General features: G+C 48.5%; 1 protein-coding gene across 5 annotated transcripts in view; it reads right to left on the bottom strand.

Annotated features, from left to right (window-relative positions):
• PLS3 (plastin 3) overlaps positions 1 to 14291 on the bottom strand; it is a 45537-nt gene that overhangs the window by 30815 nt on the left and 431 nt on the right. The window contains exon 2 of one of the 5 annotated variants that reach the window (XM_021406062.1): positions 9006 to 9152. The exons of 1 other annotated variant lie outside the window; for it this stretch is intronic. The gene's annotated coding sequence lies outside the window, so the exon portion shown is untranslated. The remainder of the gene's footprint in view (positions 1 to 9005; positions 9153 to 14291) is intronic. 3 more of the 5 variants (XM_021406065.1, XM_021406063.1, XM_021406066.1) reach the window with 3 other exon arrangements.

Raw genomic sequence — 14291 nt, 5'->3', positions numbered from 1 at the left:
CCCAATTCTGTGCACATTCTCTTTGAAGACAAGCGTTTTAATGAAGTTATGTACAGATGGATAGAAGCACTCTCCCCCGCGCTTTTCAACATACACTGAGGTTTTATGCACTTCTTGCCTTCACCTTCAGAGGCTGACCAACAGCAAAGTACATTCCATCAATGTAAACATCTGTAGAAGGCTTTGACAACAAAGGAGCAAGCATTTGACCTTAGCTCCTCAATTTATCAGTCCCTTTAAAGAAGAAAAAAGAAATGTCTTTGCTAGATTTGCCCCTTAAAAGCTTTCTGAGCTACTCCTTCAACAAGCCTGTCATCAGGAAGAAAGCAAGACATTAGTCAGGCTCATGCTTATTTAATAAAAACCTGCATATGTGGTACAGTCTGAAAGTTTGTCTTTATTTTTAAAGTGCTCGCAAACCAGAGCCTGAATTTGTAGCGTAAAACAGACTCAAGGACTTGCCCAATCCACCCTGTGCTCCAGGAAAGCTCAGCGCAGCAATTAACCGAGTAGTTATTCCCAGCTTAGAGCAGGGAGCCATGCAGTCACCACAGAAGTCAGAAAGTATGCCCAGAACATGGTGCAAAGGATCTCTCATGTCTTGCTATTTCATAAGGAAATCAGAGGCTCCACTGATGTCAGCTCCAGGAAATGAGCCACAGGCAGATGATGCCGGAAGCAGGCTTTATATTTAGTCCTGAGTCACCCACTTTATTAAATTCTAAAGACAGAGGTGGGTGTGGAGAGGGGATACATGTAGCAGAGAAAAAAAAACCAAAAAAACAAAAAAGAACAAGTTATTCTCTTGAGATCACGGGCAAAGGGGAGTACAGGGCTTTGTTTTGTTTGTAAAGCGAGAGAGAAACTACAGATGGGCTGGGAACCTTTCCTGCACTGTCACTGCAGAACGCTTTTGTCGGATCTGCTGCATTTCATGGGCAGAAGCCAACAGCCCAGAAGCTGCAGGGGTGCACAAGTCTCAGGACTAAGCAGGGCACCAGCAGTGTGGGGCACTTCCCATCCTTCCTGCAATGCCTTCTTTCAGCCAAAGCACGGGCAACTGAAAGGAACCTGGAGCAGAGAATGTTTTGAAGCCAGTTTTGCGCCTCCACCTCACCCAATGCAAAAGGCATCTTGCATTAAGTTGATTCCAAGGAAAAAGCTTTTATTTGGGTGATCGCAACGGCACGAGGTGAAGGCTGATGAGGACTGAAGCACGCAGAGAGGAGGGGACCTGGACACAGGGTAGCACTGCACCCAAGCAGGGGAAGAAGGCAAGAAGCAGCGGGTTTGTTGGCAAAAACACACTTCTACATCTCTCATTTGAAACACCAGGACTGTCCATCAGCCCTTATGCGGCATAGGCATTCCTCTGCTCGCCTAAAACAGACAGCCTAGAAGACTATTCACATTAAGTCACTGTTCAAGGAAATAGTGCTGTACACTGGAATCATGCCACTGCAGAACACAAGCGACTGCCCAAATAGATGACTTCTGAACAGAGAAGTTGTTTTGTTCTGTTATCTGGCAGTGCCTAATTTAGTCACATTTACAACTACGACATATGGAAAGCCTACACGGACTGTATGCTCACGGAATAAACTTCAGGTTAATTTGCAAATGTTCATCAAAACGTAGCTCTATTGAGGTCTTTTGCTATGAAGAAGAAAAGTGTTTTAAAAGAAACTAAGAAACAGATTTATCTGCAAACTGAACCACAATAGAAGTCCAGTACAGATTTGTATCTTCCTACCAGTCTGCCATAAGCCTTGTCACCTCCCGCCAACGATGAGCACTGTGCAGTCTGAGTGGTGGCAACACCTCTGCAAACATTCCAGCTACTTCAGCTGGAGTTTTCCAAGGAGAAGACCCACTCACCAAACACTAAAACACTGGTACAAAAGCCATCAACTCTACCTCACTTTGAAGGCCTACAGCAAACAAGAGCCAGGTCCAATGCCAAGTGCAACCAGTGACTTGCCTACAGAAGCAGCCTATTAGATTACTAAGCAGAAAGTAAATTGGTATTATCTTCAAAACAAGATTACAACAGCAAAAAGGATGTGGCTCTCAAAATAGATCTGTGGAGTGTAGCAAGACTGGCAATTATGCAGAACAAGAGGTCAAGAACCGCTTCATATCTTCCACCTCTACGCAAGATGAGGTTACTGCACCGCAGTCATCATGGCATTCTCAGACCAGTAAGTAGACATTTGACCAGTTGTTGACCACTGCCCAGACCAGTTTGCTATGGAATGATCCTGGCTGGTGGTGAGGCTGTGGGAGACAGCCACTGGGTGGCTCTTTGGTCCCACACAACCCACTGGCAGGTGACCTATCTCTGTCAGGAAGATTTTACCACTGGTGAGTCAAGGCAAAGACCATGCAGTCAGAGCAGTCACGTGCCCGGCCCAGCCCTGCAGGACCTTTAAGGATTTGCTGGTATCTCACCCAGGCATCCTGCCAGATGCCGAAGGTAGCCAAGAGCCATAAGACATGAAGGTTTTGGCATATGACTCTTCGAGTTGTGCAAGCTGGCCTACAAACTGAGCTGTGTTGGACTAGTCCACAGCCTTATCTCAAGGGACTTTGAAGCTTTTCCTGGCATTTAGCTTGGAGCTGGATTTGTTAGCTTCTCCCAGAACTGTTTGTTTCAAAGGCCCCAACAGAAGATCTCCTGTAGGATGGGTCTACTGGAGAGGCCAACTCCAGCAGCCCCTACATCCCCTGCACTTTTTCCTGATGTGTAAAAAGATGAGAGCACTAGATTGGATTGCCACTGACTCACACGTAAAGTGCAATTTGTCACCCATAGCCTTCAGGTCCCTAGACTGCTATCTTCGCCATACAGCTCATTATGCTTTTAATTAGTAAGCTTCCTCATATTTTCCGCACCATAAAAAAAGCTACTAGCAGCAGGCTGATCTCTGTGCTGTGAAGTCTTTGCTTTGACTGCTGATTTCTTGCACTCTTAAGTCCATTGCTGCTACAGAGTACAATAATTTATGAATTGCTGAGGGGAAAAAAGACACCCTCGTGTTTCCAAGTTTAAGAAAAAATAAATATATACATTTACAGATCCTACATGAAGCCAAGCCTAAGCAGGACAGACTGTTTGATAGAAGGCACAAAAGCAATAGCAGGTCAGGCAGGAAGAGAAGCTCCAGCAGCAAGCAATAATAACATGAGGTACCACACAGATTAGGCCAAAGAGATCCAAACGCTGACCCAGAGTATTATCTGTGAACATAACGCAAGAAACAACAATGCACTAAGAGTGCACTAGCCTGCTATGTGTTCAACAGACAAAGTCTTAACCCCTAAAGTGAACTATTGACTGATGCCAGTCATAAAGATGCTTGCATAAGAGAGGGTTTCAAGGCCATTAGCACAGGGCTGAACTGCTGAACCTCACTGTGTTTAATGGCTTTCCAAGAACTTCTTATATAGACCTTCAGAGTCAGTGAACAAAGAGATCGACTAAAACAATCCTCTATAACCCAACACAAGGTCATACACCCCTTGGAGAAAGCAGAGGAAGGGAGGGAGGCATACAAGGCCTTGCCATTAGCAATGGCTCTAACTGGGGGCAGCTGTAAGCACCCGTCCAGGAGAGCGATGGTAACTCCCAAGAGCTTCTCAGCCAAGCAGAAGCAATGTACATTTTTCAAGTTTTCAATAAGTAGTCTGGCTTCACTGCCTTTGCTAGAGCATTTGGTTTGTATTAAACAGTGGCAAAAGCCCAGCTGGAAATCAGATCGACGAGAACATTACAAAGGGGGTGGGCAGCAGCGGGGCAGAGGCAAGATTGCTCTGGAATGTCCTATCTGTGTCCCCAGGGAAAGCTTAGGCCCAACCTTGGCCAAACAGAGCAGAAAGGAACAGACTAAAGTTGAGGTCAGACAGCCAGGACACTCGCTCAGAACATTTTCAGTCCTCAGAAGGCCGTTTCCCCTCTCTCCTCTAGGGAGAGGTGAATTTTACCTTAACAAAGACCCAAACTTGCTCATTATTTCCATGTGCACTAAGAAACTTGAAGGAGGTCGACAGAGAGCAAATGGAAATACAGTTAGACGTGCATTCAAAGTGTTACAATCACAGAAAAAGCTCGTAAAAGCAAGACCAACCTTCTCCCTGCCTGCCTGTGCAACACCAGTCACAATAGGAAAACTCTACGTACACCTTATATACTTCCTAAAATAAAGTCCCTGCAGTCTATTTTTAGAGGCAAAATGTTTTGTGCAGAACTCAGGAAGAAAAAGCTTAATTGTAATATTGCTTTTCAACTCACTTCCTTCGTTTCTGTGACCAGCTGGAGGCAAGCACCCTGTTCCATGTTGGGTCAAGGAAACGTTTAACTACAGGATTTATAGTGGAATATATATGTATATTCCACTGCAGCTGCCCAGCAGTTGCAGCAGAAGGCAAACACTGTTCTAACTCAAAGAAAACAGCAGCAGACTCAAGCATCATCCTGCTCGTTAGGGTCCTGCCACAGAGGCTCCGAGGCAGGAGAGCATCCAAGCCAATCCCTGGGACAAGACTCAGCATCCTGGAATCTCAAAACCACAGCCCTGCTCCAAACCCAAACAACGCTCCGCAGACCCTTCCCAGCTGATTATCAGAAGGAACGCAAGATTGCGACGGCAGCGTAAACAAGGACCTGGGATTTATGACCTTTCAGACGTTGTTTAGCCAGTGACCCGGCTGAAACGCTGCTTCCTGAAATACAACTGCCAGTCACAGGGATGGGTTGCTTGAGTTTAAGTTTCCACTTGGGCAGCGCTGTTCTGGAGACACTGAGAACTTGGGTGCTCACCCGGCAGCTTCACCTCCCCCAGCAAAAGAAGGGGAGCAACTGGGACTGGTCTCACCACTGCATCAACACGAACAACCTCGCTCCCAGCCCCTTTTCCTGCCACTGACAAGCCAGCGTTGCATGGGACTTCCACCATGCAGGATCACACCTCAGCTTGTCAGCTCCTGCAGTGCCAAGCTACAAAGATATCTTAAGGAAAAGGGCATACAGACAAGTAGGATTTTAGCGACAGTTTCCTGATTCCAACAAGACAAGCACAGAAGAACACAGCAGTGGCATGCAGGTGACAGCACAGTCATTTCACAAACAATCACCTTCCACCTCACCCAGAAAGGTGTGAGTTTGTCATCCCGGGTCTTCAGCTTCCATTTTAAACACCCTGTGCATTCGGCTGTGGACAGCCCTAAATCAATCCCGAACACACTGGCAAAAATCAGTCCCACATGTAAAAATGTGAGTGCAGAATCACGTGCCTTCCTATTCTCCTTCTACTATCAAAATACTTTTCATATGTCGATCCTTACAGAAGGGAGAACAAAGGGGATTTTCCTTAAGCTTCGTTTCCTGCCACCTCAATGAGATGCTGTAATTCCGGTAGGGATCCGGAGGACAACCCCAGCGCCCTGCAAGTTGTTATGTTCTAGCAAGACAGTCTCCCCATCATCTGGAGTCAAAGCAAGAGAAGCAGTTGTGTCCAACAAAGCTGCCAGGAGCCACACAGCTGCACCCCAGGGCAGGGGGAGGGTGACCTCCAGCACCCAGAGCCAAGCACACCGCTGCTGCACCACTTCCCACCAACACCTCCTGCAAAGCACGGCATCCCCCCAAACCCGGTGCTGGAAAAATAGGTGCAGAACAGTCACGCTGCCTGTCTGAGGCACCCCAGGTCATTAGAATTACTCCTTTATGCTTTTTTCTTTTTCTCCGCTAAATTGGTGTTTTGCAGGTTTTCCTGCTCTTCGCTTGCTTCTGCAGCGGGCAACAAATCACGCTGCCTCATAAAAGTTCCTGCATGTATATAATGTTTAAAAGCAGCCTCGCTAGCGTTCTTTTCAAGAAAAAAAAAAAAAAAGAAATCAGTTTCCTTTAGCACAAAAATGTCTGAAGTGAAGAAATAACTGCAGGAGTCAGTTTTTCCACTTTAAGAAATTGAGAGGTGAACTAATAGACTCTTGACTCTCAGCTAAAGTAAAAACACGCAGCTGAATTAGGCAGAAGCTGAAGGCTCGGTCTCTAGACTTCTGGAGGAAAAAAAGCCCTCCTGGTGCCCTTCCACAGTCAGCTTCACAACTGTTTACAAAGGTTTTATAAACGAGACAATATTTCCTCATCTTGCAGTTTCTTTTTTTTTTTTTTTTTTTTTGCAGTCTAGCCTAGATTAGAAGAACCAGAAACAGAACAGGCCAAGGCGGAGCCCCGCAGAAATTGAAGAGAAAAAGGCACTTCAGAGAGACGTTTGATCATCAAGGTCATGTAAACCATTCCAGGCCTGTGAAGCACGCTAGTCAGAAATAGCTGTGAAACAGGCACCAGGCAGGGGCTCCCTGCTCTCCTCCTGTCTCAGTTCTTCCCTCATGCTCCCCTGTTTGTTTTGTTCACAAAGAACATCCATAAAGGATGGAGGCTGCCACGGTTGGGGCACCCAGCCCTGAGTCCCACAGGCGCCGCGTGCCACCGTCCCTGCAGAGCAGGCAGGGGACAGCGACTCACTGGCACTGCTGAAGCAACTTGCTGCCTCGTAAGCGTGGCCAAGGACAATGGAAAGCAACAAAAAACAAGGCAAGAAGTCAACAGCTGAGGTTTAACTAGGCAGAGAACTGACGCCCAAAGCAAGGAAAGCAATCCCAGAGCCAACCACTCCAACTTGCCTGAGCAGACTTGGCTTTAGAACTTGACTTTTCTAATGGGCATGGGGCAGAATGAGATCACCATCCCAGACACTGATCAATCTTCTGCCCTATTTTTTTTGTTTAATTTTATAAGAGGATGGAAGAGTGTGCAGCTCAGGTCCAGACAGACAGGACTGCGTGGGAACCTGCAAGACAGGAGCAGTCTCCAAGCCTTACTTCCCGGGCTGGGACTTACCTGAGTTGGCAGCCCAATGCCAAGAGCACCCCCTAAAACATTGCTGCAGTTCTTGCTGGGCATCAAAACACTGCTCACCAAGAATGCAGGAAGATACAAGGCTGTGCTTTGGGGCCAGGGCTGCTACATCCCAATGAATGCACAGCACAGATACAGTTTCTCATCTGACTCCCTGCCAAGCTCACAGAACTAGGTAGCACAGCACCTTCCCACTGTGAAAGCACCTCCCCAGCTGGGATCCCTTTCCAGGCCCAAACTCTCCTCTCAGAGCCTCAGGGTCCTCCTGAGAGTCACCCCATCCAACTAACCCTCTCCATTAAGGAGGATGAACCAGGGGTTTCCTCCAGGCCACTGGGCAGCAGAGCCCGTGGTCACCAGCCTACACTTCTCAACTTTTTCAGTCCCTGCAAGAAGCATAGCTAAAAATCGTGCTCCATCTCCACAATAACTGCATGGGTGGAGGTCAGACTCCTGGCTGTGCACCTTGCTGACAGGGGTCACCCTTACACTTTCTGGTGCGTTAGCAGCAGATTTTCTAAGGCATTTTGCAGCTGAAGGGCTTCCCATGGCTGCCAGCATCCCAGGAGCCAAGACACGAACGCGTTGTGTGCAGCCTTTCTTTTCAGCAGGCTGAAAACTATTTTTAATCCAAGCCCATGTAGGGTGGGGTTCAGTGTCCAACCAGGCCAAAAAGCCACAACAATCCACAAGACCAATGCCTGGCAACCTTTCCTTGCAGGCTGATGTCTGTTCTATTTCGGGGATAGGAGAAATTTAGAATAAAAAGATATATAAATTAAAAAACAAAGGCGGCTATGAAAAGTGAATAGAGGGAAGGGCCAGATTTGTCCTGTGTATTTTGGTCTAAAGAACAAGGCTCTAAAGACCATAAATCAGAATTGCTTTATTTTCTATTTCCAAACACAGCTTACAAGGTGCCGTTTAGAGCATGGGCTGAGAACAGAAAAGTACAGCCCCAAAATATTTTGTACAGGAGGAAGAGTCAAACCATGGCTCCCTGCACAACAGTGAGACCCTCAGGAGGATGATGTAGGGAAGCAGCCACCAGCCACAGACATACAACTGGGATCCTAAGCAAGGAGCTTTCCTCTCTGACACCAGTGCAACAGCTGCTGGGACACCTTCCTCTTTTCTGATGCTGGGATTGCAAGAAAAGGACAAAGCAGAGTCACCAAAGTGACCTGATGATTGGAAAATAAGAGAAGTTTTGCATATTATGGTTATGGCCAACAGGTAACCCCTCACAGGCAGAGATGGTTCATATGCTCTCAGCACCTACAAGAGAGTCAGATCATACAGACTTCCTACATGAATGGGCCTCTAGGTTTTACTTATTACAGGCAGCATCCCAACAGCTCCTTGGGACAAAGGCATTCAACCCAACATGGTAGAAAAAGTGGCTGTGTCAAGTTATCTCCGCCTTCCTTACAGCACAATTTGTCTAAAACAGGGTACATACAGCTTCTCTTACTGCTTTCAGATGCTCCTTTAACATCCATCCACAAACTGCAAAACACTGGCAACAGTTATCTCCAGAGCTCCCTCTCCGCCCAACCAGGGCTGGATTATTAACATCATTACAGAAGTCTGCAATTACTTCTCTTGGCAGAATGCAAAAAAGGGCAGAAGAGAAAAGAAAGTACACTGGGCTAAGTGCATTTCCATTATTTTCCCTGTTTAGCTATCCTCTTTAATTGCACTCATAATCCAGCTCCACTAGAAAAGGGAATATTCAGTGAAATAATGACCATCTGTGAGCTGCCAGACTAATGAGAACCAGAGCAAAGCTGAGGACGAGCACTGAGGTACCCTAAGCACCGCTGGCATCTCAGCCATGGGCCTCCCAGGAAAAAAGTAAACATCTAAGCAAAGCTGTGAAGTTCAACCTGAGATTTCAATAGTGAATCAGTGTGACTGGACCCTAGATACCTCTTAACACCAGGAACATGTTCATGGTCAGCATCCCTTCTTCCCGACTTGTTCTACCCACAAAGGACAGCACCTGCTACCCGCTCTCCCACTTCCCATCACAGCAAGCTGCTTTCAGCTTTAAAAGAAACAAACAAACAAAGCGGCTTACTCCAAAACATCCGAAATTAGGCTTCCAGCAGAGACACTACACCTTATCTTCTGAAGATCACAGCAACAGCCTCTCTTCACAGCTATGCAGCAGGGACTCCCAGGAGCATCTGTGAGCTGTCAGTCTTTTGACAGGAACAAAAACCTACTGAAGAGGCAGGAAAAACAGCTGTAAGCGTTTCAAAGGAGGAAATGAGACAGGGAGACAGCTTATATTACACACGGCCCATATGGATTGACATGAGCAAGCAGCCGCAGCCCTGACCAGAGCTTCCCATCTCAGACAGTTGTCCTGCTCCCCACATCCTCAGCTGCACGTCAAACCAGTAATTATTTTATTTATGCCAGTAATGCCGAGGCCACTGCGCCCTGTGGGGACAGCCGTGGTGGTGCAAGAGTACATTGCACCTGGGCACGGCCCCAGCAGCGAGCCTGCCTGGGACGCTGCATTTCCACAGGCAGCCACCGTCCTCGTGACTCCCAGCTGCTGAAAGACAGAGATAAACTAACAGGGGTCAACCAGCAACACATGCAAAAAGGGAAAGAATGGCTCTTTGCTGATAGCAGCCCCGCTGAGGACACGTGGGCCACCTCTTCATCCCTACGTCACTCGCAAACCCAGTGACAAAGAGAGGGCTGAGCAGGCCGGGCCCACAAAACACCGAGCTGAACCACTAGTTGTTAGAGGAGCACACCCGATATAATTCTTCTGAGCGGGCCAGACAGGACTTGCTTGTCACTTCTTACATTTTTAATCTGTGATCAAAAAAGCCAACAGCTGGTAGGCTGCCAGGATGCCCCAGTGCCCTGCCCAGCCCGGGCACACCATGCTTGGAGCAGTCCCTGCCCCACTGCACAAAGAGCTTCAACACCTCAGGACTGAGCAGCCTGGTGTTGGCAGAGCACAGACTGGCACGTCCCGCTCTCCCAGCCTTTGAAGCAGAGATTTCTGCCTCCTTGCTCCATTGCTTCTCACTCAAGAGAAGAGGGTTTGCCGTGTGTATGGCTGACAGATCACAGAGCGCACCAACCCCGTTACACCCAGCGCCAGAACATATCTCAGACACACAGCAGCGGTGCCTGCTGACCAGTGCTGGGCCTTGCACCAGCCCAAGTCCCATCCTGGGGCTGCTGTCAAAGCTGCTCCTTGTCAGAAAGATGGGCATCAGGCACACGGGGCTGCAAGGTGTCCACCCCAGGGCTTGTTATGGGGCCCAACCATCCCTGAGGGACAGGATTCCCTGACCCCATGCTGGCAGCGGCCATGCCACAAAGTCTTACACTGCTCACTGCTAAAGCAGAGCAAACAAAACCTGAAAGAAATGAGTTTTCTGAAGGAGCTGAGCAGCACAGCAGGATCCTTTGCACTGATGTAAAGGAGGGGTTATGTGGGATTGTCCCACCCTAGCCATGGCACCAGCCTTGCTGTACCATCTGACTACGCTGGGACAGGGCTGGGTATCTGCAGGGCACTAAGCAAGCAGCTAAGACTAATGCTATGCTAAATGCTGGCATGCATAAGCACAACCCAGCCCTCGCCTATCCCAACGCATCCCAGCATTCTTCCAGAGAAGCCAACAGCAGGGACACCATCGTTAAGTCCCTTGCCATCCAGTATGCTCGAGAGAAACAGTACATCCAGCTGAACACAAACCCAAACATGGAGCAGAAGACACAACAGTGGCACATTGATGGGCAGCAGTCACAGGGCTGGCAGGGATTACAGCCACCCACTGTCAGCTGAGCTGCTCTGAGCCATCAGCATCTCCCAGCCACACCACCCAGCGCCCTGGTGCCAGATCACTGCTCAGCTGCCTTCAGTCGTAAGACAACACCTCTCACCTTCCCACCTGTTCCTCTACCAGCTGTGAGAACAGCAGGTGCCTCTGGGCTGGAAAGGGCCTTAACGATGCAAGCAGGGAAAGCTGGCGTTGTGTTAGAGCCCGAGCAAATCTCAGGGACTGTCGGAGGGGACAGCAGTCCCCACGCACACCCAGCCACCAGCACTGCATGCGAAGCTCAGCCACAGCTGCTTGTGCCATGCTCCAATCCTCCAAGGATCAACAGGAACGTATGTGCAAAGATGTCAACAACAGATGCCTATCTAAGGGTTTTGGGGGGGGGGTGTATTGGTGAGAGCAAGGTGATATTGTGTCATTCATGACAGTAACCCAATAAAAAAAGCATGATTTAATACATCCTTGCATCACCCTCATTGCAAAAGTAAGACCATCTCTTTTTAATCTGCTTGAAACGAAGGGAATGTTTTGTTCTGCGTATGAATTAAGGTTGTTTAATGAACTTATTCCAAAATTAGCACCCGGCTTTATCTTCGACGTGAATCCAGAAACTACTACCACTAGATTTATGTTCGGCTTACATCATACAGCACATTTCATAAGCAATAGTACCCAGCACACAAAGGTTAGTAGTCAGCTCATAAATACTAACACCTCGTATTGCCACTGCTCCCAGGATGGCAAGGAACTCCTGCCTTGCAACCAATAAGTTACAAATTAATACTTGTGATTGCACCAAGAGGGTTGATAGCCTGTCAGCCACAGGCTCAGGCAGCCGGCACTGAGTACAACGAGGAACATCTGCCTTCCCATGAAACAAATTGCAATGGTCTTCCTGTCTGCAAACTGCAGAGCAACAACATAGCATGGGAAATCATGCCCGCCTCCAAGGAAGAAAGCCAAGCCAGCAGGCCTACGTCGACTGAGGGCCAGATCTCCCTGCAGGGCTCTGGTCCACGTCATTCAGCATTTTGAAGGAGAGAGATGCAAAATGTTGTAACTTGAAAAAAAAAAAAAAAAATCTGAAAAATGTGCTGTGAAACACAGAACGACGCGGAGCACGCGTTTGGTTTTGCTGAGCGCACGGCCTCCTCGCGTTACCCCACCTACCAGTGGGGTGGAAAACAGGTTCCCAAGGACACAGGTAGGGTGTACTCAGGCAGCTTCAGCGGGTCAGCTCCTGCCATCCGACATACAACCACCAGAACAAACCTCAGGGCCGAACGGGGCTGCGTTAAGTGACAGACGGTGCTCGCCGCTGATCGCTACCACCAACTTCAATAAGGAAGCGGATTAAAATACCCCTACAGGTATCGAAACATCACAGGCACTCCCTCCCGCAGCCCACTGCCAACCTCGGACAAAGAACAGCATTTCTCTTCCCTCAACGTATAAAGCCAACCACGTTAGCAAAGAACGCAACGAACGCATTGATACCAGCTCCAAGAAGTGGAGCATTTGCAGTTTTACTAGACAAGTTTTACCATAAAAGTACAGCTGTATCTCTGTACGCTTAGATCACTGGCAGCTGAGCAAAATTACCGTCCCTAACATTCTTTTGGGCCACTCATTAGAAGCAGCATTCTCCTTTGCTTCTCGTTTCTCCAAAGCAAGTTAAGCTGCTGCACGAGAGCCAAGAAAACATGGGAAAAAGTTGGGAAAAGATCCTGCTGGAGTGGACGTGGCATCAAACCCACTTAACGAGGCTGCAGTTCCTTCACTCACCATCTTAATCTCACAACAATTGAAACCCAGAGCAGAGGAGGCAGTAAGGGAGCCCCAGGGGATGGAGGTCCCAAACCTGAGCGTCCATCAGACAAACACCTAATGAAGTCTTCAGTCCCCAGAGCTCTCCCCACTGCGAAGCTAATCCAGACAAAACCAGCAAATGGATTTCTGGAGATCTGGGCATTCTTTAATCTGGGTGGATATTTGCCTACTTTATAGGAGGGGTGACTTTGCCTGATTAGCTTTGATAAGAGAACAAAGACCCCGGCTAAGCACGGCTCTTTATACCTAGTACTGAATAACCGAATTTTATAATCACGTTATGATCTCTTCACCAGACAAAGAATGAGTAATTCGTCTTTCACAAGCAGAGAATTCTTTCGAAGGAGCTCAGTTACAACCAGGCAACATCCTCAAATTGTTCAACTTCTGGCAAGGTTACCGGGCTGCGATAAGAGCAGCGCTGCAAAAAAACAAAAAAAAAAAACCAACAAAAAAAAAGATTTCTCTTAGCAAATTATCCTCAAGCACGTCTTTTTTCTAAAAGCATTCCAATGCAAACCAGCGATGCAGAATTTAAGCTCTCCGTGCACACCCCACGGTGCCCCTGGGGCTGAACTGTGCCGAATATTGCACCCAGGGGACCGGCCTTGTGTCAGCTAATCCCCCTGCCACGCCGCTGCCAGACTACAGGCAGCTCCTCTTTGAACAAGACTCCTTTTCAAAGCAGATTGAATTTCTATACATCATTATGCACAGCACTAACATATGTTGATCTCCGCAACTATTCCCTCTTTATATCCAGGTTCCAGCTGTTGTCTTTAAAGTGACTCCGCAAGTCTCCCAGCACGAAGGAGGTTTTCTTCTCAAGTTACTGGGCTCACTTGAGGAGTCACCAAGTGTTACCCGTTGAACAATGGCTCCAAATCCTCGTGCTGAAGCAATTTATCTGAGATATCTATTATCTTTTACAGCCTCTTCCACAGACTGACCAAAAACAGGAAGCCCAGCTCCAGTTTGCACACACATTCCTCTGGGATTGTGTAACAGCAATAACAACCTCGAGGCTGATTCAATGGCATTTGCTCCGAGCTATGTAACAGCTCTCCTGAAAAGAGCAGTAAGAGCCCCAGTGATGCTCTGCTCGGAGGTACGGATGCTCCTGCAGAGCAGACGCGTGCAGCCTCTCCCAGGGAAGCACCAGCACTAACTGGAGGCTAGATTCCCCTCCGCGTCTCTCCACTATTTTCACTCACATAAAAACTTAACAGTCACTCCGCTGCTCCAGAGAACGCGTTACCTCTGCGAGCATCAGGGTTTGATGCTGCCTCCTCCAGCCGGTGCCCTCCAGCCTTCCCCGTGCCATGGAAAGCCCAAAGCCTCACCCTCCGAGAAAGCCCCCACGGCTCCTCTTCCCTTCGCAGCCTCCCAACAAGAAGCCATTGTTCGGGGGAGCGCGGGGACGTTTCCTCTCCCGGCCCCAATTAGAAACGCACAAAAATAAACCCACACGCTCGCCCCACGACTTCGCTTTATCCCACCCCCTTCGCTTCGGCGTGGAGCCGGCGCCGCTTTCCTCGCCCTTTCTGCCTTTGGCCACGTTCCTCTGCACAAAAGACGAAAGTGAAGCGCAGTCCCCGTTTCAGTGCCGCCCTGCGGGATCCCACAGCGGCCGCTCCGCTCCCCGCAGCCGGGGGCCGCTTTCTAGCTCTCACAAACCCGAAGTTTCGCACAAGTCGGGCTCCGGCTGCTCACCAGCC

Source organism: Numida meleagris, chromosome 8 (assembly GCF_002078875.1).
Source record: "Numida meleagris isolate 19003 breed g44 Domestic line chromosome 8, NumMel1.0, whole genome shotgun sequence".
NCBI lineage: Eukaryota > Metazoa > Chordata > Aves > Galliformes > Numididae > Numida > Numida meleagris.
This window is presented reverse-complemented; position numbering and strand designations above follow the sequence as displayed.